The following is a 23,124-nucleotide window of genomic DNA, read 5'->3' on the forward strand; positions in this document are numbered from 1 at the left end:
AAATTACTGGTGGCCATGAACAGTAAACACTGGCCAGGAAACACTGGTCTGTGTGCCTGCATACACGATGTGTATGTACGTTAATTTGCATCTAACCAGGTACAAACTAAAAAGGCTATAAAATGGAATGAAAGTATTCTGAAAGACTAAATACAACACAATGACGCTTTCCAAGAAGGGATTCACGCTAGTTCTACATAAGATGTACGCACTCAAATTGTGATAAACTGACTGCCAAATACTTTCAATGTGCGCCCCAGAATCACTGCAGTGTCCAATCTTTTTGTGATCTACGCATGCGCCAGACAAAGTGTGCCCTCAAACACTTAAGTGAGCAAATTGCAGCCACAGACACACCGGTACTATCCAATTTTCTTGCAAAAAAAATCTAGAACTTCCTCTGCTAATCCTCTCTGTCACACACATAAGCAACGTGTTCTTTCAGACTTTTCAGAATGTGCATATATACATCTGTGGTGCTTTATGAAATGCACCCAGGTAACTGTTGACTGGTATCTTGACATCACAGTTTAGCCCTTTGCATACATAAGTGCCAAAATAAGAAATACAATATAAGACTTAGCATAAATTGATGATGGCTGAGAATTTTGATGAGATGTGAAAATACAATAGAAAGTGGCTTTTTGATCTTAAAAAAATTGCATGCTAAAACTATTTCCAAAGTTCTGTTACAAATACTTTGAAATACTTGAACGATTGCCATCATACGGTATTTCAAATGAAGTAACATCTATTGACTTTGGTATATTTAATCTAGAATGTTATAAGTAGTTTCTTTAATCACAGCTTCGAAAGTACACAAATGTAAGGCTCCAAATAATCATGGAATACAAATTAAGGCCATCGTCAGTAGATGCTACTTGCAGACTACACCCATTCAACACGTTTGACTCTAGCTCTACGTATGAGGTTGTTTGTTCCCAGAGTTGTATGGCCATGCAATGTCAAAAACACAGCATCATTTGCTGGGCCTGGTCGACCCATGAGTGCACCTGAGATGACCTGCAATGCATGAGAATGTAGGACAATGGGTCAAATTCCCTTTTGGGGACATTGTCGCAGGACGCACCCTGGCTGCAACACTGAATACTTCTAAAATACATTCATTTTTTACACATCTCAAAACATTATCAGAAAATTCACTGAAAGTGTGACCAAAATGGGCTGACAACAATGCAAAAATATTCTCTGTTCAGTGCTGATTTAAGATGTCATTTTGCACCACCTTGCAGATCACAATTTGCCATGTGCCTTCGCCCCGACGAAATATCAACTGTGGTGTACCATGGTCAACAAACTGTGGTGTACCATGGTCAACAAGGTATTTGATGGTTTTTGATGTTTGACCATGAACTACCATGGTTGGCCATGATATGAGACCACAGTAGGCATTCCAATACTATGGTCTACCACAGTTAACCACGGTCTATCATGGCTGACCTGTTTATGGATATCAGCTACCATGGTTGACCATGGTATTTGATGACTGATTGTATTTATGACCATGGTTATCGATGGTCAACTATGGTTGACCATGATATTTGATGACTCATGGTAGTTTAATTTTGATGCCCAATTTTCTTGATGATCATATCGATAATAGGCTGTATGTAAATACACTCCTATATATTTACATAGTTGAGTCTCTTGACATTATTCACAGTTGTTAGAGAGAATAAATGTCGTTGCCCGGGAAGCTTAGACCAATTTGCTGTATTCTTGTTCATGTCAGAAGACTGTGGACAAATATTGAGCTGAATTTCTTGGAATTATTGACATGGAGGGCATGAAAGCACTGCTGCAATGGCAGGAAGTTAAGACTATCTCAGTCTCACTCAATGTTTGCCTCGAAACATGATATCAACATAGGCAAGGTCATAGGTCCATTGTCATTGGACCTTTGACCCTTTACCATGATGTCACATGTCATAAAGCAATGCATTTGATTGGCTCATTTGAAGCAGCCATCTTAAAAATTCACTTCAAACGGATTGTCTGTTCAGTGAACAACTGGAAAAGTAGCTGTGTTTTTAACATCAATTTTGGGAGAAATTTTGGATTTTTTGCTCATCGAACATTCAGGGAAACACTCAGAAGATGTTGGAGGATGATCTTTGATAAAATCTGAAGGGCCTGGCTGCTATTGCAGTGGACACTATAATGGAGGCTAAGTTTGCTGATCCTTAAGCGAGTCTGTCAAGTTATAATGACACCAGTCAGGGATCACTGGTGTTTTGCAGAGTTTTGGTGAGGTTTACACCAAGATTTTTTCCATTCTGACAATTTTCACCCAAGGTTTTGTTTCAAAAACCATTAAATACCATTGTCGGTGATCATGGTTGACCAAGGTTAATAACATGGTCAACCATGTTTGATGCCCATGGTCAACCATGGTTAACTACCTTGGTTTACCGTGGTTGACCATGGTTGGTGACCATGGACAACCATGGTAATTTGTGCCATTTAACAACATGGTCGACCATGAACTACCAAGGTTGACCATGGCCATATGACCATGAACTAACATCGTAGTCCATGTTAGACCACCGACACTTTCGCCGGGCGCCTTCCTGTTTCCTGTGATGGGCCAGCACCCTGATCAGGATCTGTTGAATAAAATTGTTCATAAAGGTTAAAACTTTTCAGTAAGTTTATTCAATGGTACTACATATGATTGGCAGAAAAACACGTACAGCTGAACTAAGATAAGAATTAACCAAAGTTCATTTGGAATCATTGCCATGACGACTTGAATAAGAATTATATTCTGTTGCATTAAAAACACTAAATGCTGTACAGAGGTGGGCTAAATCAGCCAGAATGTTGGTAAACTTGTATGTTTGTGTCTTCATCACAGAGTTTATGTGGTAATCTTTACACTTATTGGATGTCCAGTAAATGAACTAAAAAGGTTCAGTATTTTCACAACTGTTACAGATCAACTTGCTTTGTCATTGACCTCCATATGATTGAATGAATGGATATGGATGGATGAGTGACTGGATATGTGCAAATGATATTGACTTGTCTTACTGATATGTTAGTTTTTGACCGAACTAAAAACTAAAAAATCAAGGACTGAAAATGACCACTGACATCTCAACAGTTCAGATATTTACTGGACATGTAAAATAAGATTGTAACTCGAATCATTGAATATTCTTTGACTTTTATGAAGTTGTGTGAAAAAACTGAAGTTTCACAAGACTCAATTTGGGGGGCAATGTAATACAATGTTTGCATATTTAAGGGGAGCTACACCCAACACAGCGTATTTTGCTCAAAAATCACTTTTTGCAAATATTCGTTCAAATAAAATAAATTTGTTAACCCAAAATTAAAATATTCATTGTCAAGCAGTCATAAGTGATGTGATAAAGAGGTGTCAATTTATGCAAATGTATGCAAATCACCCAATTTCCTGGCTTCTTTCTTCTCCAAATTTCAAGATTTCCAAAGAATTTAACTCCACTAATGCTGGGTCAAATTTTATGATATTTTCACATTATGTTGCTATATAAAAAGCAACTATTTTGTCCTGCAATAAAGTTAAATTTTGTATAAGAGGCATTTTAATTTTGCCAATCAAGATTTCAATAATTTTTTTTGAGTGTCAGAGTTTTAACCCATGCCATTTTAAAATGAGGACAGATAATGCAAAATAAAATAATGGATTTTTTCCGCATATGCTCTTCTTTCAAGTGAAGTATTACATTCAGAAATAGTGTCAAGTTTTTTATTTAGATTAATTTTTATCATTAATACCAAAATTGAGGTTTTTGACCCAAAACATACATCCACTTCATTTTTCGAGTAAACTTTAGCTACCATACTAAACTTCAGAGTCTCTACGTTTTGAAAATATACAGTATGAGGGGGTTTCCTTGTCATCTTTGATGAGAAATATTCTTTTGAAAAAAAAACTGTGTTAGCAACGTGCAGCTCCACCTTAAAAGATATTCAATGCAAAAATTAGACATCTAATAATGTTTCGCCCTGTCGACTTTTCACGAAGGAATTTTGATGAACTGCACATTTTTACCCGTGTTTTACTTTAGATGAGCTTTGACCCATCATCTGGTCAAAATGTAGATTTTTCACATATGAAAGAATAATAACAGCTGTGCAGCTGCAGTTTGTATGGACGTTTTTGATATTGGAGTTTGCTATAGGGCTGGACGTAGTAGGTCAATGCATAGAGGTAAATTGAGAACCATTTGATGGGGAGGCTGGGGGATTTTTGAAAAAATATCGGCAGGTGAAGAAGAAGGCGAAGAAAAATATTTGATCCAGTAATGTCTCGAGAAAAAAATTGATCTAGTAGATAAAAGAAAAAAGTCACAAAATTGGGAAGCCTAACTCTCTCCTTCTCTGGAGCTGCACTGCCTTTAACAGTGCTAACATTTTCAAACTACGTGAGAAAGCCCCATATCTTTTTGCAAGTATTTGTGAAATAAACACACAACAAAAGTAACTGGTCAAAACTCGTTCTACAAAGTATTTTGTTCTTTGCTATGACTTGGCAAACATATTTCATGGTTTATGGTACAATAAACATTGTAACAAAACTTAAACAGAGATGTTTTCAATAGACTTTGTCAGAATAGTGAAAAATTAAAACACATGACAAAATCCATTACAATACTTTTTCACAAGATGCTCTGTTATTTTTTTCCAGTTTTTTTTAACTTATTAATATCAATTAAGAATTATTAAAGACAATCCTTTGTTTTACCAAATCTATATATCCTCTAATTTATGTCATATGTCATTTGCTCACATAAAATTAATACTCATTATTTTTTAGATGTGCAGTTGTATTAAAAAGCTGGTAATTGCAGAAAAAATTTTGCATTGCTGCCACATGGGGGAAAAAATGATGTAGGACAACAAACAATAAAATATAATTTCTGCCACAGTGACTGAAAAAAAATTGCTGCCATTCCCCCCTCCCCCTCACTGAATGAATTATGTTTCTCCCTTTAACATGGGATTTGCCTCCATGGTTTGGTTTGTGTCCAAAATGTATGGTATATACTGTCTCCATGCAAATAGCATTGCTGTTCAAGCCCTATTTGTTGGTGCAGATGCATTAAGAATGTAAATAAAGTGAAAATGCATCTGTTTCTAGCTTGAACTGCAGACAACATGAATCCTCAATCGCCGCACTTGGCATGCGGCCTGTGGTGCTTGAATCGGGATTATATATAACCCACATTTGCTCGCAAATTTTGACTTGTACATCAAAGAGGTCAAGGCCGTACAGCTCTTTTACACAACTTCATAAAGGTTCTCAATTATTCAATAATTCCAGCTATACAACTTTGTTAGAGATCAGACAATATTATCCGTTGCTTACCAGTGGTAGTCCTTTTCTGTCTTTTGGCCATTCCTCCTGGCCCTTCATCTGTTGTATTAAAAGAACAAAATCACAATTTAGGTGTTATGGTAATGGTGATATGAGACACCGATTCGTTCTTTTTAGCCAAATTCAATGGTCTTATAACTTACTGCTGGAAACCATTCTAGGTAATATCAAACTTTTCTAATCAATGACCGTGTATGTCTCAAATGTTCCGTTCTAATGAAGTGTCAAATAAATCTGCTGCAATATATCTGAATAATTGGTCTGAAAACTCTTACTTCAGAGGGCAAGAACGTAGGATCATATCGCAATTAAGGTGCATCTACAAATACATTGTGTATTATCCTTTGACACTTCTGATTTAACTTCTCGGACACATCCCTCTTGAAAACTCTAAAACAGTGTCAGCATTGTTTGAGATCAGGTATATCACATATTGCTTACCAGTGGTAATAATGCGTCTTTTCTGTCTTTTGGACATTGTTTCTAGACCTTTGTATGCTGTAATGAAAGGGCATCAAGATTTCAAAAGTTTTCATATAGATATCATATTTTGCTTGTGTTAACTTAGGATGTAAATCATAGAAGCAATATATGATCATATAGCAAAACAACTTTATGCAATTATATTTATCGTATCATTTTCGTCTTGTTCAAACTATAATTGAAATTTATGGACACATAGTCTCAAAAATATTGGTAGTGATCAGATATAATAGACATTGCTTACCACTGCGTCTCTCCTTGAATTCTATTACTTTTTTCATTAAATCCAATCTCCCAATTTTTTTAAACAGGCTTTCAAGCAGCTTTAAATCATTGAATGTAATAAAACCTTGATGAATTAAGTTTTCGAATATATCCAATGGCGTGGTACACTCTTGTAGTTCCTGGCAAGGCACTATGTTGCCAAGAAGTAATTTAATCCACATTACGCGGTCAGAATCCAATTGATCACATAGCACTATCCAGAAGATTCTCAACTGCATACTGGCTGTTACTTCTTGATCTTGATCTTTGAATAGAAAGGACAAAATGACAATCTCAAGAACATGCTGGAAGATTTGGACACTGAAATTTGCCCAAATTAAAGTAATCATTTAGTTTGCATATTGAAGTATACTGGAAATATCAAAAAACATTGACGTGAATATCATGGGGTTCTGTCCATCTTCAAAGACAATTCATAGATAAACATATAAGTTATTTATTTGTAAATGAAAATATTATGACCGTATAATAAGGCTGCCTTGTAGCAATTTTGATCATTTTACCGCCACAATGTACCGGTATGGCACACTTCCTTTTGTACAAGTTTGAAACAAGTGACCTAGCACCCAGTTTAATAGTGCTCAACTGTGAAGAAATGTTTGTGTAAAATGTATGTACTAAATATCATTGTTTCAGCAGTTGACCGAACTTTTAGAGCTCATGCTTTGTAATAAAAGATGACAAAATATTCTGAGAAGATAATATTTGAAGGCTTTTTACCAACAAATTGCCAAAAATGCAAGAAATACAATAATGCAAATTTCCCCACAATTTGAACAAAAATGTGACCAGAACCACCCTGAGGTTCTGCATATCAAATTTCAAATCACAACGGGTGGATTCTCAAAAGAATTTTTTTTTATAATGTGAGCATGTAGTAAAACAAGTTGATGAAATTATATTTCTCGTATTTTTTTTGGCGTTGTTCCAACTATGATTGAAATTAATGGAAACATAAGTCTCAAAAAATATTGGTAGTGATCAGATAAATAGACATTGCTTACCAGTGCGCTCCCCTGGAATTCCATCACTTTTTTCATTAAATCATATCTCCCAATTTCTCTAAACAGTCTTACAAGCAGCTTTAAATCATTGAATGTAATATCACCATGATGCATTAAGTAACTAAATATCTCCAATGGCCTAGTTTGCTCTTGTAGTTCCTGCCAAGGCACTTTGTCTTCAAGAAGGAATTTAATACGCCGTACTTCGTCTGAACTCAAAACATCACTTAGCTCTATTAAGAAGATTCTGAACAGCATACTGGCTGTTTCTTCTTGATCTTTATTAGTGGAATTGAAAAGACAAATTGACAATCGTAAGAACATGCTGGTAGTTTTGGACACTGGAATTTTTGCAAAAACGTAAAGTCATTATTTAGTTTGCATATTGAAGTATACTGGAAATATCAAAAAACATTGACGTGAATATCATGGGGTTCTGTCCATCTTCAAAGACAATTCATAGATAAACATATAAGTTATTTATTTGTAAATGAAAATATTATGACCGTATAATAAGGCTGCCTTGTAGCAATTTTGATCATTTTACCGCCACAATGTACCGGTATGTCACGTACACTTCATTTTTGTATAAGTTTGAAACAAGTGTCCTAGTGGCCAGTTAGTGCTCCTATAAATGTTTGTGTAATTTGTGCAATAAATATCATTGTCTCAGCCATTGACAAAACTTTTAAAGCTGATCTTTAGCTATAAGAACAAGACAAAATATTCCAAATATTCTAAGAAGAAATGCATTTACAACCTTGGGGGTTTTTTAATTAATGCTATGAGTGCTATCTCTTTGAGATAATTTTTGACCAACAAGTCATCGTTGATGACACAGTCCCCACTTGTTAATGGGTACTTTGATTACAGGTCCTCAGAGAGGATAGAGTCCTCTTCATTAGGTCTGTGATAAAAATACTTTTGAATAAATTCGCTTGATACATGTCTGAGCTGTAGTTCAGGACATGAAAAAATCGTAATAAAATGGCCACATGGCGGCCTTATTGGATCGTATCACAGAACAAATCTATGTGCATATGTATGACAGACATTCAGCTCTATGGGTTTGCTCAGAATTAGATATACGCATAATTAATGAGGTACAGTATGAAGCATCATAAGGTCTCCCATCATACCATACCGTATATGAAGGGTGTAGCACTTGTGGTACTGAGTTATGGACAAATATGTATATTTGAGGTCAAAGGTCATCGAGGTCATGTGACATTTTGTCAAAATAATCGTAGTGCTAAGTTATCCCTATATACCAAAAATCAGACCTCTAGCTCTATTGACTCGCTCAAAATTAGATATGCACATAATTAATGAGGTACAATATGTGGCGTCATAAGATGTCCCATCATACCATATATGAAGGGTGTAGCACTTGTGGTTACTGAGTTATGGACAAATATGTATATTTGAGGTCAAAGGTCACCGAGGTCACATGACATTTTGAAAAAAAAATTGTATTGCTAGATTATCCCTATATACCAAAAATCAGACCTCTAGCTCTATTGGCTCGCTCAAAATTAGATATGCGCATAATTGATGAGGTAAAATATGTGGCGTCATAAGCTGTCCCATCATACCATATATGAAGGGTGTAGCACTTGTGGTTACTGAGTTATAGACAAATATGTATATTTGAGGTCAAAGGTCACCAAGGTCACATGACATTTTGTCAAAAAAATTGTATTGCTAAGTTATCGCTATATACCAAAAATTAGACCTCTAGCTCTACTGGCTTGCTCAAAATTAGATATGTGCATAATTAATGAGGTACAATATGTGGCTTCATAAGCTGTCCCATCATACCATATATGAAGGGTGTAGCACTTGTGGTTACCGAGTTATGGACATATATATATATTTGAGGTCAAAGGTCACCAAGGTCACGTGACATTTTGTCAAAATATCTGAGATATCTGCGTGAACGGATGGACTCACGGACGGACATGACCCAATCTATAAGCCCCCTGGACTTCATCCGTGGGGACTAAAAACTCTGTCACTGCATCCTTTTTGCAATATGAATACGATGAGAAACTAAATTTTTATTTTTCTTGGCCTTATACATGGGAGTCTATGGACTGCCTTATACATGGGAGTCTATGGAGACTGCCTTATACATGGGAGTCTATGGAGGTGAAAACTAAAAAGTCCTCTAACACGGCCAAATTTGATCGCATTGTGAAACAAATCGGCGTGCATCTGTATGGGGTAGGGTACTATCCTTGTGCAAAGTTTGAAAGAAATTGACCTGGGCATGTCTGAGATATCTGCGTGAACGGACGGACGGACGCACGCACGCACACACGCACGCACGCACGGACGCACGCACGGACATGACCAAACCTATAAGTCCCCCCGGACGGTGTCCGTGGGGACTAAAAATGATGAAATATTTGCAAAAATTGCAGATATCTTCATAAAATTGCCACTCCCCTTGGCAGCACCTGAACAGCAAATATTAAGATGGTAGGTGCTGAGATTTTAGAGTTTGTAATGTGGATGGACACACATATTATGCTTATATACATACGTATTATATGCATACACATACATACACACACACACATAAAAAATGTCTGTCATCTGTATCTTTGCATCTCGATACTAAAGCAGAGCATTATAAATAATAACACAAACTTACTTCAAGTACAAAGTTTTAATGATTCTTGTTACTAAGTTTAATGCATTCTGCAATCACCAGACAGATGTTTGCAGGATGCATGAAACTTAAGAAACACATATCATTACATTGTACTTGAAGTAATTTTGTGTTTATATATATATGTTTTTAGAACTATCAGTCCAACTACAGTGCTTTCCACCAGGTGCAATGAAACTCCTGGTCTTGAGAATAAGTACTGAGTGGATGAAAACGCAAGACTCTATTCCAAAACAGAATTTATTTCTAAAACTTCGATGTTTCGATTCCACACAGGGAATCTCATCAGGAAACGAAGAGAATTAAGACAAGTGATATTACTCAAGGTAAATATAGTGATGTTGACCAGCTGGATCATATTAATCTGCGATGTTGATCGGCCATTGTGCAAAGCCAATTGGCTTCATGATCCGACCGGTTGTTATATACCACTTTGAACGGTATTAATGTTGGTCACTCTTACTCATAAATTAGAGGAAACTAAAGTGAGAAACTTGGATCTTAGAACAAAAGAAGTAGAAGAAATCATATTCGTCTATACTAAAATTTCCTCGAGAGAACTTTGATTTTAATTTGTCAACACATGGGCGCAAAAGTTCACAAACAAATTAATAGATATTTGGTATTACTCGGTACATAAACCACTATACAGAGATGGCTATATAGAGAGGAAGAATGTTGGATTATAATTATTAAAAGTGACAAAAACATTTATATTGTGTTTTCTTCTTTTGCCAACTCTGATTGATATTGATGAATGCAGCCTTTCTCAATGATTCAAAATACAATGTTGTTGGGGATCAGGTATAACAAATATTGCTGACTGTTGGTGGCAGACATTTTTCCTACCCCATTGGCCATTCATTGTAGATAGTTATATTAATTCTATTGAAAGTCTGAATCATAATCTTGAGAAGATATTGTTACAGTAATGTTACAGAAACCTTTTATTTTATGACCCAAATTTGAGTGATCATATGATTTTCTGCCCATAGGTCATAATGCATGATAAAAAACGTATTTATAACTCATCTGTCTCGTACGACAGTTTTCAGATAGGTGTTGAATTACAAATGTATTGGCTGAAGCAAATCTCAATAATGAATTACCGTTAAAACTCTATCCCAGCTAGAGTAATAATTTTGATAAATATTAGACCAAAACAAGCTTACAAAATCATGTCAATAATACTGCAATTTCCTTGAGACAATATAAGACACTCAAAAGTTCACAAACAATACTAAGGTATATTTGGTACAACAAAATGTGCTTACCAGTGAATGGGAAATTTTCAACCACTTGTTTGCCAATTTTTGTAAATAGGACTTTAAGCAGTTGTAAATTATTGCAGCCAATCAAACCATGGTCTAATAATGTGGAGAAAAAATCCAGTGCACTTGTTGGCTGACACAGTGCTCGACTCTCTGAGTCATCAAGTCTCCTGAAGACCTTCCGGTTATATTTTAGATGGTATACCATCGCCTTTAGATCGTGTGGGGCCAAATCTCTACTTCGTTTATAAAGGAAGACCATCAGTGTCATCATGGGTATTTGTTCTACACCACTGGATCCTGTGTTAAAGGTAAAGAAAGAGATCTTGCGAATATGTCATGGTAATGTTAGGAGACATGAATAGCGTGCATTCTTTTTACCAAAATTTAAGTGATACTGTGTATATGATGTTGCCTGGCAGCCATAATTGATAGTTTGAACAATTTAATAACAAACATATCAAACTTCAGTGTTCTCACAATTCTAGAGATTTCCCATAATTCATCATGATTTGTACCATCATAGATTCCTCCATGAAGTGTCTCCTATGAGCAGACAAATTCCTGGACTAGAAGTAAAAATTCTGCAAACGTATTATTAAGGACACCTAATCTTCTCAATTCCCATTTAAAATGATTGAGAAAGCATGCTTGCAGAGGAGATCACATTTTTGCAATATTTTCAACTGATTGTGTCCCCAGAATAAAGTGATGGAAAAGTAGGGAGACTAGTTGCACCTGATTTATGAAACAAAAGGACATTGAGTTTTTTCGAAATACTATGAGAAAAGACAAAAGGATTTTACATGCTGACTTTTTCAGAGAATGACTCCTTCAGATTATCATAATTTGCTAGTCAAAAGTATGGCAAATCTTAATAATGAAAAATGCTATCCCAGCTCTAGTAGAGTGAAGAATGTTGGATCAATGTTAGACCAAAACAAGATTACGAAATCAATATCTATAATACTGCAATTTCCTTGAGACAACTCTTAATTTGTGTACAATATAAGACACTTAAAAGTTCACAAACAATATTAAACTTTTGAGTGCCAAAGTCAATTTTTTTCACCTTTGAAAAATAAAAAGAATATAATGCAGACAATTTTTCAGATCCAGCTGATTTTCCCAAAAGTTTGATAAAAAACTGCAGGAAAAGAAAAGTTTGTCCTTTTGGTCCAAAATTATTGAAACAATTACAGTAAAATTTATTAAAAATTGTAAAATGTTGCAGCACTAAAATTTAGGTGGGAAAAATTACAGCACTCAGAAGGTTAACAGATATTTGGTACAATAAAATGTGCTTACTAGTGAATGGGATAGAATCATGGCATTTTCTAAAGTCTTCGACCATTCCTTTTAAATCTTCACTGCCAATTGTAGCAAACAGGAAATCGAGTAGGTGTACATTACCAAAGCCAATCCATGCTCTATCTAATAGGGTGCGAAATACATCCATTGCATTTTTCAGTTGATGCAGCTCTTCACAGGAGATGAGGGCCTTCAAAAGGAATTTCATCGACTGCAGAACTTTTGCAGTCATAAGTTCCTCAAGATCTTTAAGCAAGCTCATCAAATCCTTCTTGTATGTGATTTGTAGACCTTTCAAAAAAAAAGAAGATATGCTAATTATGTTAATGTTTGGGAACTTTAATATACAAGAAATTAACAGTGCTATTTTCAGGGTGGTGGGCTGGGGAAATTTCACTGGGTTTGACCATCAAATATACCTCTATCTAAGAATGTGACCTCATATCTCCTTTTCAAACTTGCAAATGAGAGAATAATTATATTAAATTGTTTCACAATCCTGCGTACATTTCACAGAGTTATTCATTATTTGCTGATTCGTTGCCCATATGCATGGAAATTGCGGATGATCATGATCACAATACAGAGCAATTTTTGTTTAAGCTGTGAATTAATTTCTGGAATGTTTGCTGTTATAAGCACTATGAGCTGTCCCACTCTGACTAGCGAATGGAATTTCTGTAGTTGCAGGTTAATGCAGCAGCTCTCGTGGCTTAGCACCTACATGTATATTTGTACACTTTTGTGTCTTCATTGAGATTGCATGGGCAAAGTTTAAATGGTTGTGTCCATTTTGGGACAGCTGTGTGTATGACATTTAAGACAGCAATTAATTAACAAATAGTGTCATTATGTTGGCTATATATGTGTCCATGCCCTTTGAGGACTCTATAGTGTTTCATGTGGGTGACAGGCAAATTCAATTCTCCAGGCTGACTGTTGTATCCTTGCATGCTTGTCCCTAAATTTTGGGTAAGCCTAATTCAAGCACCATGTGCCACAATTCACGATTCACATGCCACGATTCACATTCTGCATGCAGTTAAGCTAGAAACAAATGCGATATATTTCACTCAAATTTCTTTTATCGAATCATGTTCACGCATAAATCACTGTAGCGCCTCCGATGCTGAAGATTATTTCTACCACAAATTTGCAGCAATAACATGAGTTCGCTGCAAGTTTTCAGTGTGACATTAAAATTAATTTGCCAAAACTTTGCTGCAAGGAGTCAGTGCTGCAAATACAGTGCAGCAAGGAGTTTGCTGCAAGATTGTGGCAAGTTCACAAGAATTTACCTAATTTGCATCTGAAAAATGAACCATCGGCATATTTGCAGCAAAAGTTTGCTTAATTTTGCATGTCAGGCTCATCCTCATCAGTTAACTGTATTTGGTTTGTTTATATTGCACGTTTTATGAATTAGGTTTGTCTGTGTATTACGTAACTGTGATTAAATTGCCCCAAAATTTCAAGTTCAAGTTGGACCACTTATGTTGATCACCAAAATTTACATTGGTTGTTAACATGGACCACTAGCTGCCTGAAAATTGAATGTTCAAACTTGTCTTTACAAACACTTGGGCCACTTGTTGAAACATATCTATTTCTACGGGTTTTTGCTGTGCCAGGTAATATTGTAGATTTTTTGTGTCCAATTTAATCCCCATAAAAAATAATGCATCCAGTAAGACTGCGCAAATATTGTACACTTTTCATGTTATGCATATAGAGAAATATTGACACAGAAAGGCATTCAGCAGTATCATATCATTGCTATATTTTACATATTCAATGAATCATCACAGTAATGCTTGTCGAATAGGTCTTTAATGTTCAAAATTTTTATCCAACTACCTGTATGCCACCTTTGTGTGAGAGACGGATGGCAAAAACACTATAGGCATACTGGTAGTTGGCAGTTTACTATCCTCAGCTATTGGATGAGTGTCTGTATATACTAACTTAAGGTGAAGTACTACGAATTACGTCAAAATTAAGTTGTGGTGTCATTTTCTTGAAACTTTGCACAAATATTTTGGAAGTTGTGAAAGTGCAAAAATAAAATTAAAAATGGGGGTCACCCGCGCTCGTTTCATGGAAATGGACGTTAAAATGGCGTCGTTAGAAATAAATAAAAATGATATAATTCACTTAAACTACAGAAAGCAAAATAAAAAGCTTAGCAAATGAGTTAATTTTAATAAATACCAATACTTAAGATCCATATCTATCGAATGTAGAGTTTTCATGATGTTTGTAAAGAAATTTTTACATAAGTATCGATTACAAAATGACGATATCGAAATTATATCACTACATAATTTCGAACTTTCTTCCTGTCGCTTTGAATGGTGTCATTCTGACCAAACTTGGCGAAAAAAAATCCTGACATAATACCATTTAGTTTACACTTTTAATAAAAGGGTGTCACCACGCTACTTTTTACAATATCTCCAGGTGAATGGGTAATATGCGCCATGTAAATGGGAGAGAAATGTTAATTTTTCGCTCATATTGAATAAAAACCAGCTTCCTAGGGGGTCAAAATATGACAAGGTTATAGGTCACATGTATTTCTAAGAGACTGGGTCAAAAAATTTGGTAAAAGTGCAATTTCACAATGACAGGTGATGTTAAATACATGCTCTACAAAGTACCCATTTGCGACAGGCTGGAGTTAAATCTGCGCAGAAACGTTCTAAAGTGTGTGCGCGTCCGAATTCGTCGCCCTTTACCTTAAGGTGGTTTGTAAGTATGAGCCAATACCAAAACTATTCTTCTGCCATAAGATTTTTCAAAGGACATTCTCTTCACTCATTATCTGGCATTATACATACTTTGATTGAAGAATATTATTGCATCCATTCAACCTGCTGTTTCAATGAGCAGAGACTTTTGATATTCAATTCACTGCAAAACAGAAATTACCGGTAAGTAGACAATTTATGATGCTACTTGATAGCCAGAAATAATGATAACAACAGATGCATCGATTTCATCTTTTTTTTGTAGCAGACACTGATATCAAATTCACTTCTCTATTAATTACCACAATGATATTTACCTTTCCATGTAAACTGCAAAACAATAATGGCTACTGAGGATCTTGGGTTGTTTTGCATTTCTTCTTTTTAAAAGCATTTGTGCAGACCTAATCTGTGCAGACCTTCTCAAGAAATCTATGCAGAAGTACTAGTGCTGAATTCTTTAAAAGGCAAGCTAGGATATATAATTATAACCCTAAATTTCTTCAAAACACAGTATCTTGCATTATTTAGAGCGAATATTTTCTGAGTTGAGTATTATCGTCCATTTACTTGGCTGTTTTTAACTAATAATAATGTGCTGGCTTAAACAAACTTGCATCTATAAATGTAGGTCTGGACTAGTTTTGCAAATATTTTTATGGCCCGAGTTGACAGTTTTCTCATAGCTCATTTGAACTTTTGTGGTGCCATATATGTGACAAAGCTTTCAACCTTAGAAAGGGTGGACCTCACCTTTTTAGTAAAAAACTGTATGCTTATAAAGTTTTGGCATAGTCATAAATCTTTGAGTTCTATCCTTGACCCAAAAGACCTGTACAAACCAAATTTCAAGCCGGTATGTGCCAACGTTACTGAGGAAACTCCAGGATGGACATACATGTGTACATACAGGTACATACATACAGACATGAAGTATACATACATATACATAATACATACAATATCATACACTATGGAAAGCCGTTGGGGACCCCTCGGCGAAAACTCTTTCCCCATCCCTTACGGAAAATTGAGATCTACATCTAGTCCACATTAGATCTACAGTAGACTTTATTTTAATTGGGCAGTAGATGAACTGCTTCATCTACTTTTGTGCATACTAATGAGGTCATAGTTCAGAGAGTAGATGAAATGTAGACAAAATGTGGATGAAAAATTAGATGAAATGTAGATCTCAGGTAGATGACATGTAGACAAGATGTAGATCTATTGCTTTGTCTACTTTTGTGCATATTAATCATCAGGTCATAGTTAAGCGAGTAGATAAAATGTAGATGAAAGGCAGACAAGATGTAGATGGAATAAATTACTTATAAGATGTAGCTAAGACAAAGAACAAGAAATTAGTGAGGCAAGGAGATATTGCAAAAGTGTTGAAAATGAAAATGTAAGTATGTTAAAATGTCAATCAATTTTAGACTTTAAAAATTGACGATGGCCATGGTGTAGCACAGGCTAGGGCTGCAGTTCATGATGAGTATCACAATATTGCATATCACAACAACATCCGTTGATGTAATTTGGTGGACACTTCACTGAGCACCATGGTATCGATGGACCTTTGCATAAGATATCTCATGCTGGAAAAATCAATCATTCAATGACCGATCATGAGTGGTATTCAGGTCTAAATAGAGAGTAGAACATTGTGCATGCTTAGGCCTACTCAAATTTTTCAAAATCTTTCTCAACTGTACATACATCATTACATGATTAACAGAATAAACTGCATACAAAGCATTTCAGTACATTCAACGACGCTTTATTAAAAATTTAGAACTGAAATATTCTACATGTTACACAATCAAAATTCATATGGTCGTGGTATTAAAACAGGCGATCAACAAACCTTGCCTACCTCAAGCTCACGGGCCTACTTATAGTCCGTGGGCTAGAGGGGGTCTACGTGCACCCCCCCCCCCACAGGATAACAAACCTGTATTTTTCAGAACCCTTGGGATCCCTAGAATACGAAATGGAATTTTAACAGGAAAAATATAGGGACGCAATAGCTGTTATGGTCATGTTTTGAAGGGTACCGCAAAATCACGATTTTCCAAGCCAAATGCATTTTCGTCAAATCTGTCTTCTTGTAAGTCATGTGCTGAGCTCATTTTTTAACATAACCTCACTTGTTTGGAATCATTAAAAAGAAATTTATTCCTCTTTAAGATGACATATTGCACTATGCAATATCTTCTACAGTTTTTGTCAAATATAACCAAAACTTACCCCTTACCCCAAATTTAACATTGCAAATTACAGTAAAACTCAAATTCTACCAATTTTTTAGCTGGGAATAATAAAAACATGCATGCTTTGTCTGAAATCTGTTTTATTTGATACAGGGACATGTCAGAAATATGAAATAGACTTTTAACAGAAAAAATATTGGGAATCTACAGCTGTAACAGTCATATTTTGAAGGGTAAAGCAAAATAACAGTGTTGCAGATTTGCATGCATTTTTGTTAAAACTGTCTTTTATAAGTTATCTGCTGAGCTTGTTTTTGGATATAACCTGGCTTGTTAGGTATCATTAGAAAGATAATTTACTAATCTTTGAAATGACATATTGTAACATGCAATATCTTGTGTAGTTTTCATGATATGTAACCAAAACTTACCCCATACCCCAAAGTTTACATTGAAAATTTCAGTCATAGCTAAAACCAAATTCTACCATTTTTTTAGCTTGACATAAAAAATCTGGCCGTTTTTTGCTATGAAATCTATTTTATTTGGTACATGGACATGTCAGAAATATGAAATAGACTTTTAACAGAAAAATATTGGGAATCTACAGCTGTAACAGTCATATTTTGAAGGGTACCGCAAAGTAACAGTGTTGCAGATTTGCATGCATTTTTGTTTAATTTGTCTTCTTATAAGTTATCTGCTGAGCTTGTTTTTGAATATAACCTGGCTTGTTAGGTATCATTAGAAAGATAATTTACTAATCTTTGAAATGACATATTGTAACATGCAATATCTTGTGTAGTTTTCATGATATATAACCAAAACGTACCCCATACCCCAAAGTTTACATTGAAAATTTCAGTCATAGCTAAAACCAAATTCTACCATTTTTTTAGCTTGACACAAAAAATCTGGCCGTTTTTGCTATTAAATCTATTTTATTTGGTACATGGACATGTCAGAAATATGAAATAGACTTTTAACAGAAAAAATATTGGGAATCTACAGCTGTAACAGTCATATTTTGAGGGGTACCGCAAAATAACAGTGTTGCAGATTTGCATGCATTTTTGTTTAATTTGTCTTCCTATAAGTTATCTGCTGAGCTTGTTTTTGGATATAACCTGGCTTGTTAGGTATCATTAGAAAGATAATTTACTAATCTTTAGAATGACATATTGTAACATGCAATATCTTGTGTAGTTTTCATGATATATAACCAAACGTACCCCATACCCCAAGTTTACATTGAAAATTTCAGTCATAGCTAAAACCAAATTCTACCATTTTTTTAGCTTGACACAAACAATCTGGCCGTTTTTGCTATAAATCTGTTTATTTGGTACAGGGATATATCAGAAATATGAAATAGACTTTTAACAGAAAAATATTGGAATCTACAGCTGTAACAGTCATATTTTGAAGGGTACCGCAAAATCATAGTGTAGCAGATTTGCATGCATTTTTGTTAAATTTGTCTTCTTATAAGTTATCTGCTGAGCTTGTTTTTGGATATAACCTGGCTTGTTAGGTATCATTAGAAAGATAATTTACTAATCTTTGAAATGACATATTGTAACATGCAATATCTTGTGTAGTTTTCATGATATATAACCAAAACGTACCCCATACCCCAAAGTTTACATTGAAAATTTCAGTCATAGCTAAAACCAAATTCTACCATTTTTTTAGCTTGACACAAACAATCTGGCCGTTTTTGCTATTAAATCTGTTTTATTTGGTACAGGGATATATCAGAAACATGAAATAGACTTTTAACAGAAAACATATTGGGAATCTACAGCTGTAACAGTCATATTTTGAAGGGTACCGCAAAATCATAGTGTAGCAGATTTGCATGCATTTTTGTTAAATTTGTCTTCTTATAAGTTATCTGCTGAGCTTGTTTTTGAATATAACCTGGCTTGTTAGGTATCATTAGAAAGATTATTTACCTATCTTTAGAATGACATATTGTAACATGCAATATCGTGTGTAGTTTCATGATATATAACCAAAACTTACCCCATACCCCAAAGTTTACATTGAAAATTTCAGTCATAGCTAAAACCAAATTCTACCATTTTTTTACCTAGACATATAACATCTGGCCGTTTTTGCTATTGAATCTATTTTATTTGGTACAGAAACATGTCAGAAATATGAAATAGACTTTTAACAGAAAGAATATTGTATTCTATGGCTGTAACAGGCATATTCTGTGGAGTACTGCAAAATCACAGCAGTGCAGACTCATATGTGTTTTTGTTAACTTTGTCCCATTGTAGGTCATCTGCTGCGCTTATTTTATTACATAACCATGTTTATTTGGTATCATTAAAAAGCTAATTACTACTGCTCTAAATGACATATTGTTATATGCCATATCTGATATAGTTTTCACGGAATATGACGAAAACTTACCCCATACCACAAAGTTTATATCGAAAATTACTTTCGTAGCTATCGTCAAATTCTACCAATTTTCTAGCTAGACATAACAAATAAGGCAATGCTTTATATGAAATCTTTTTATTGGTACTGAGGAATGTCAGAAATATGAAATAGACTTTTAACAGAAAATATATTGGGACTCTACAGCTGTAACAGTCATATTTTGAAGGGTCTCGCAAAATCACAGTATTGCCAACTCGCTTGCTTTTTTGTTAAATCTGTCTTCTTATAAGTCATCTGCTGAGCTTGATTTTTGACATAACCTGACTTGTTAGGTATCAATAGAAAGGTAATTTACTAGTCTTTACCAGATATGAACTGAATTGCCTCGCGTGCACATTGTGTAAAGTACTTCTTGGGGTATTGGCTTTTATGACATTACATTGTTTTTATTCCCGAAATTAATCCAATCTATCTAAATTTGACATTATCCCACTGTATTACGCAATGAAAAAAAAGAAAAGAAACCATTTGAAAAATTATGATCCAACAATATCTGTCGATGCAAGTGCAAATGGCTGAGCAGGCTCTTAACTGGCAGAGGTCGCGTTTGCGTATAAATTCTGCATATTTCACATATAATTGCCATGTAGAACGAGTTGACCTACTTCACAGTATCTCAATGCGCCCAAAAACGATACAATCATCTGTGCCGCGCCGTGTAGCAGCAAAATGAGTTCGTGACCTTTGAAGTACGCGTTTCAAAAAATAAATACCCATGGGAACCTGCTCACCACGCCACGCAACTCATGTACAGCTGACTATGGTGCACTTGTCAGGCGATGGTCGATGATTCTGGTTATTGCCTATATTGTCAAGTTCAATGCCTAATTTACGGAAACACGAACTCTGTCTAGTGTATTCGAAGCTCTGCGTACAGGTTGTGCACACGGCCTCTACCACGTGCTGTCCTGTGGACAGTGTGGTACAAGCCGTCGGCCTACCACCGTACCGCCGGGAAACGCAGACCTATTGTACGCAGGAGCATGGCAGGAGCTAGCCTACTGCTCCTGATTTAACATCAATGCCAACATGGAAATCTCATGAAAAATTTGTCATTGTTGGTTCTGTAGCTAATACAATCTTGAAAAGCAACTTAAAAGACACAGACTGTCAATACGTCGCCATAATATTATGCTGATCTCAGCGGAACCATGCCAGAATATAAATTCGCTGACACACACACAAGATTGAAAAGTGTCACTCTACATCTCATTCTCAGAGAAAAATGCATTGATCAAATATTATGACGCTAACCTTCGATAATCTCGCCATACTCGTACGGCTAGCTACATGCACTGCCGCGATGCCGATCGTATGCATTCCAAGGCCTATCCCGGAATTTGTTTCACAAACAACCTCAAAGGAGAGCAAACATACTTCTATGGACAATGACGAATACGTTTCTTGGCGAAGCAAAATCAAAACAGTGCAGCAGTACATGAAGTAGGTCATGGCCTTGGACTCTGTGCACGAACCTGATTGGACACTTCAATACCTTTGACCCAAAGTTATTATTCATCAGCACTTCCATGCCATGAGGCTAGGTAGAGAACGTATTACGTACGCAGTGTACGCTGTGTGTTAGGAACGCACACAGGGAATGCACAGCGTACACTGCGTACGTACGCAGGGCTAGCGAGAGAGTTGCCGACATCGACGGTTATTTACGAAAAAAAGATAAAAGACTGGCATTTTTGGAAGCGATCGAGTAGCTGCGGTAGGCAGGGATACGACTTGGGCCCAAGAACGCTGAATTTCGGCAGTAATTTGGCTTTTTACGTCAAGTCCAAAAATGGATTTGAAGTCACCAACTCTACGTACGGGTCTTTGCAGGGCTGTGGTGAGCGGGGCTATTAATAGCTGTAGCGGAACACACAGCATCGTACGCAGGGCTAAGAACGTATGTACTCATTTCTGGCGATCGAGCAGCGAGGGAAACAATCAATTACCAAGGATGAAGCTAATTTGCTAAACGATATTTTATCTTGAATAGTGAGTTGAATGAGTAATAAAATATCATATTTTTAATGTTCAATACGAGGTTGAAACACGGAGGGACCGTGGTTGAAACCAGAGCTATGGACAAGCACATTTCACAGCGCCCTCAAACAGTCGATTGTTTTCACTTGTCATACGCGGCGTAACAGAAAATTAAAACTTTCATAACGTCATTAATATCCAAGCCACGCCCACCAAAACCTTTTCAGTTCTAGCCATTTGAATTCTGAAGATGTCTACCAAATTTGACTGAAATACGTTCAGCCGTTTTTGAGAAAATGGACCAAACAGACAGACAGACAGACAGACAGACAGACAGACATCGCTGCGACATAACCTCGGTGCGCGCATGCGCACGCGAGGTAAAAATGACATATCGTAATATGCAATGTCTTGTTTAGGTTTCATGAAATAGGACCAAAACTTACCCCATACCCCAAGGTTTACACAGCAAATTACTGCAAATCTGAAACTCTACCTTTTTTACAATTTATTAACTTTATATACCAAAGGCAATGCTTGTATGCAATCTATGAAATCTGTTTTTGTTAAAAAAGTATGTCACAAATATGAAACTAACTTTTAACAGGAACATAATATGATTTTGTAGCCTTTTGGATCATATTTGGAAGGGTACCCAGGTATCAGGGCAAATTTGCCGAAACACATACATTTGCAATATATGGGTTCCCCCTCCAAAAATGATCCAAATGACTACTAAATTGTATCATCTTCCGTTATAAGTTAATTTTATACTTGTGACATACTTTTGTAACAAATAAATCAGATTTTAAACAAGAATTGCCTTTTGTGTTATGTGCAGCAAAAATGGTAGAATTTGAGATAAGCCGTAATTTGCGATTAGAACCTTTTGGGTATGGGGTAAAGTTTGACCATATTCCAGGAAAACTATGAATGACATTGTATATGACAATATGTCATCTTAAAGAAAAATAAATTGCCCTACTAATGATACCTCACAAGCCAGGTTGTGTCACAAAAAGTTCAGCAGATGACTTACAAGAAGAAGAATTTAACAAAAAAGGTGCCAGTTTGCGGTACTGCGATTTTGCATTTCCCTTCAAAATATGGCTGTTACAACCAGACAGTCCAAATATTTTTTCTGTTAAAGTCTATTTAACATTTCTGACATGACCCAGTACCATATACAACAGATTTAATACCGAAACAGAGCTATTTTATCATGTCTAGCTAAAAATTCACGGAATTTGATCACGTTATCTATGACAGTACTTTCAATATAAACCTTGGGGTATGGG

The 23,124-nt window shown here is 35.7% G+C and overlaps 2 long non-coding RNA genes across 2 annotated transcripts; both read right to left on the bottom strand.

Moving 5' to 3' along the window:
- Positions 1-2,592: 2,592 nt before the first annotated feature.
- On the bottom strand, positions 2,593-5,868 carry LOC139123986 (uncharacterized). The gene is made up of 3 exons (XR_011549816.1): positions 5,831-5,868; positions 5,381-5,428; positions 2,593-2,627 (listed from the first exon to the last, which is right to left on the bottom strand). It is a non-coding gene; the product is annotated as an uncharacterized lncRNA (long non-coding RNA).
- Positions 5,869-6,263: 395 nt separating this feature from the next.
- Positions 6,264-21,516, bottom strand: LOC139123913 (uncharacterized). Its single transcript, XR_011549789.1, has 4 exons — positions 21,101-21,516; positions 12,418-12,711; positions 11,113-11,409; positions 6,264-6,395 (listed from the first exon to the last, which is right to left on the bottom strand). It is a non-coding gene; the product is annotated as an uncharacterized lncRNA (long non-coding RNA).
- Positions 21,517-23,124: the final 1,608 nt, after the last annotated feature.

The sequence above is a fragment of the Ptychodera flava genome (genome assembly GCF_041260155.1).
Source record: "Ptychodera flava strain L36383 chromosome 23 unlocalized genomic scaffold, AS_Pfla_20210202 Scaffold_23__1_contigs__length_28996876_pilon, whole genome shotgun sequence".
NCBI classification, from domain to species: Eukaryota; Metazoa; Hemichordata; class Enteropneusta; family Ptychoderidae; genus Ptychodera; species Ptychodera flava.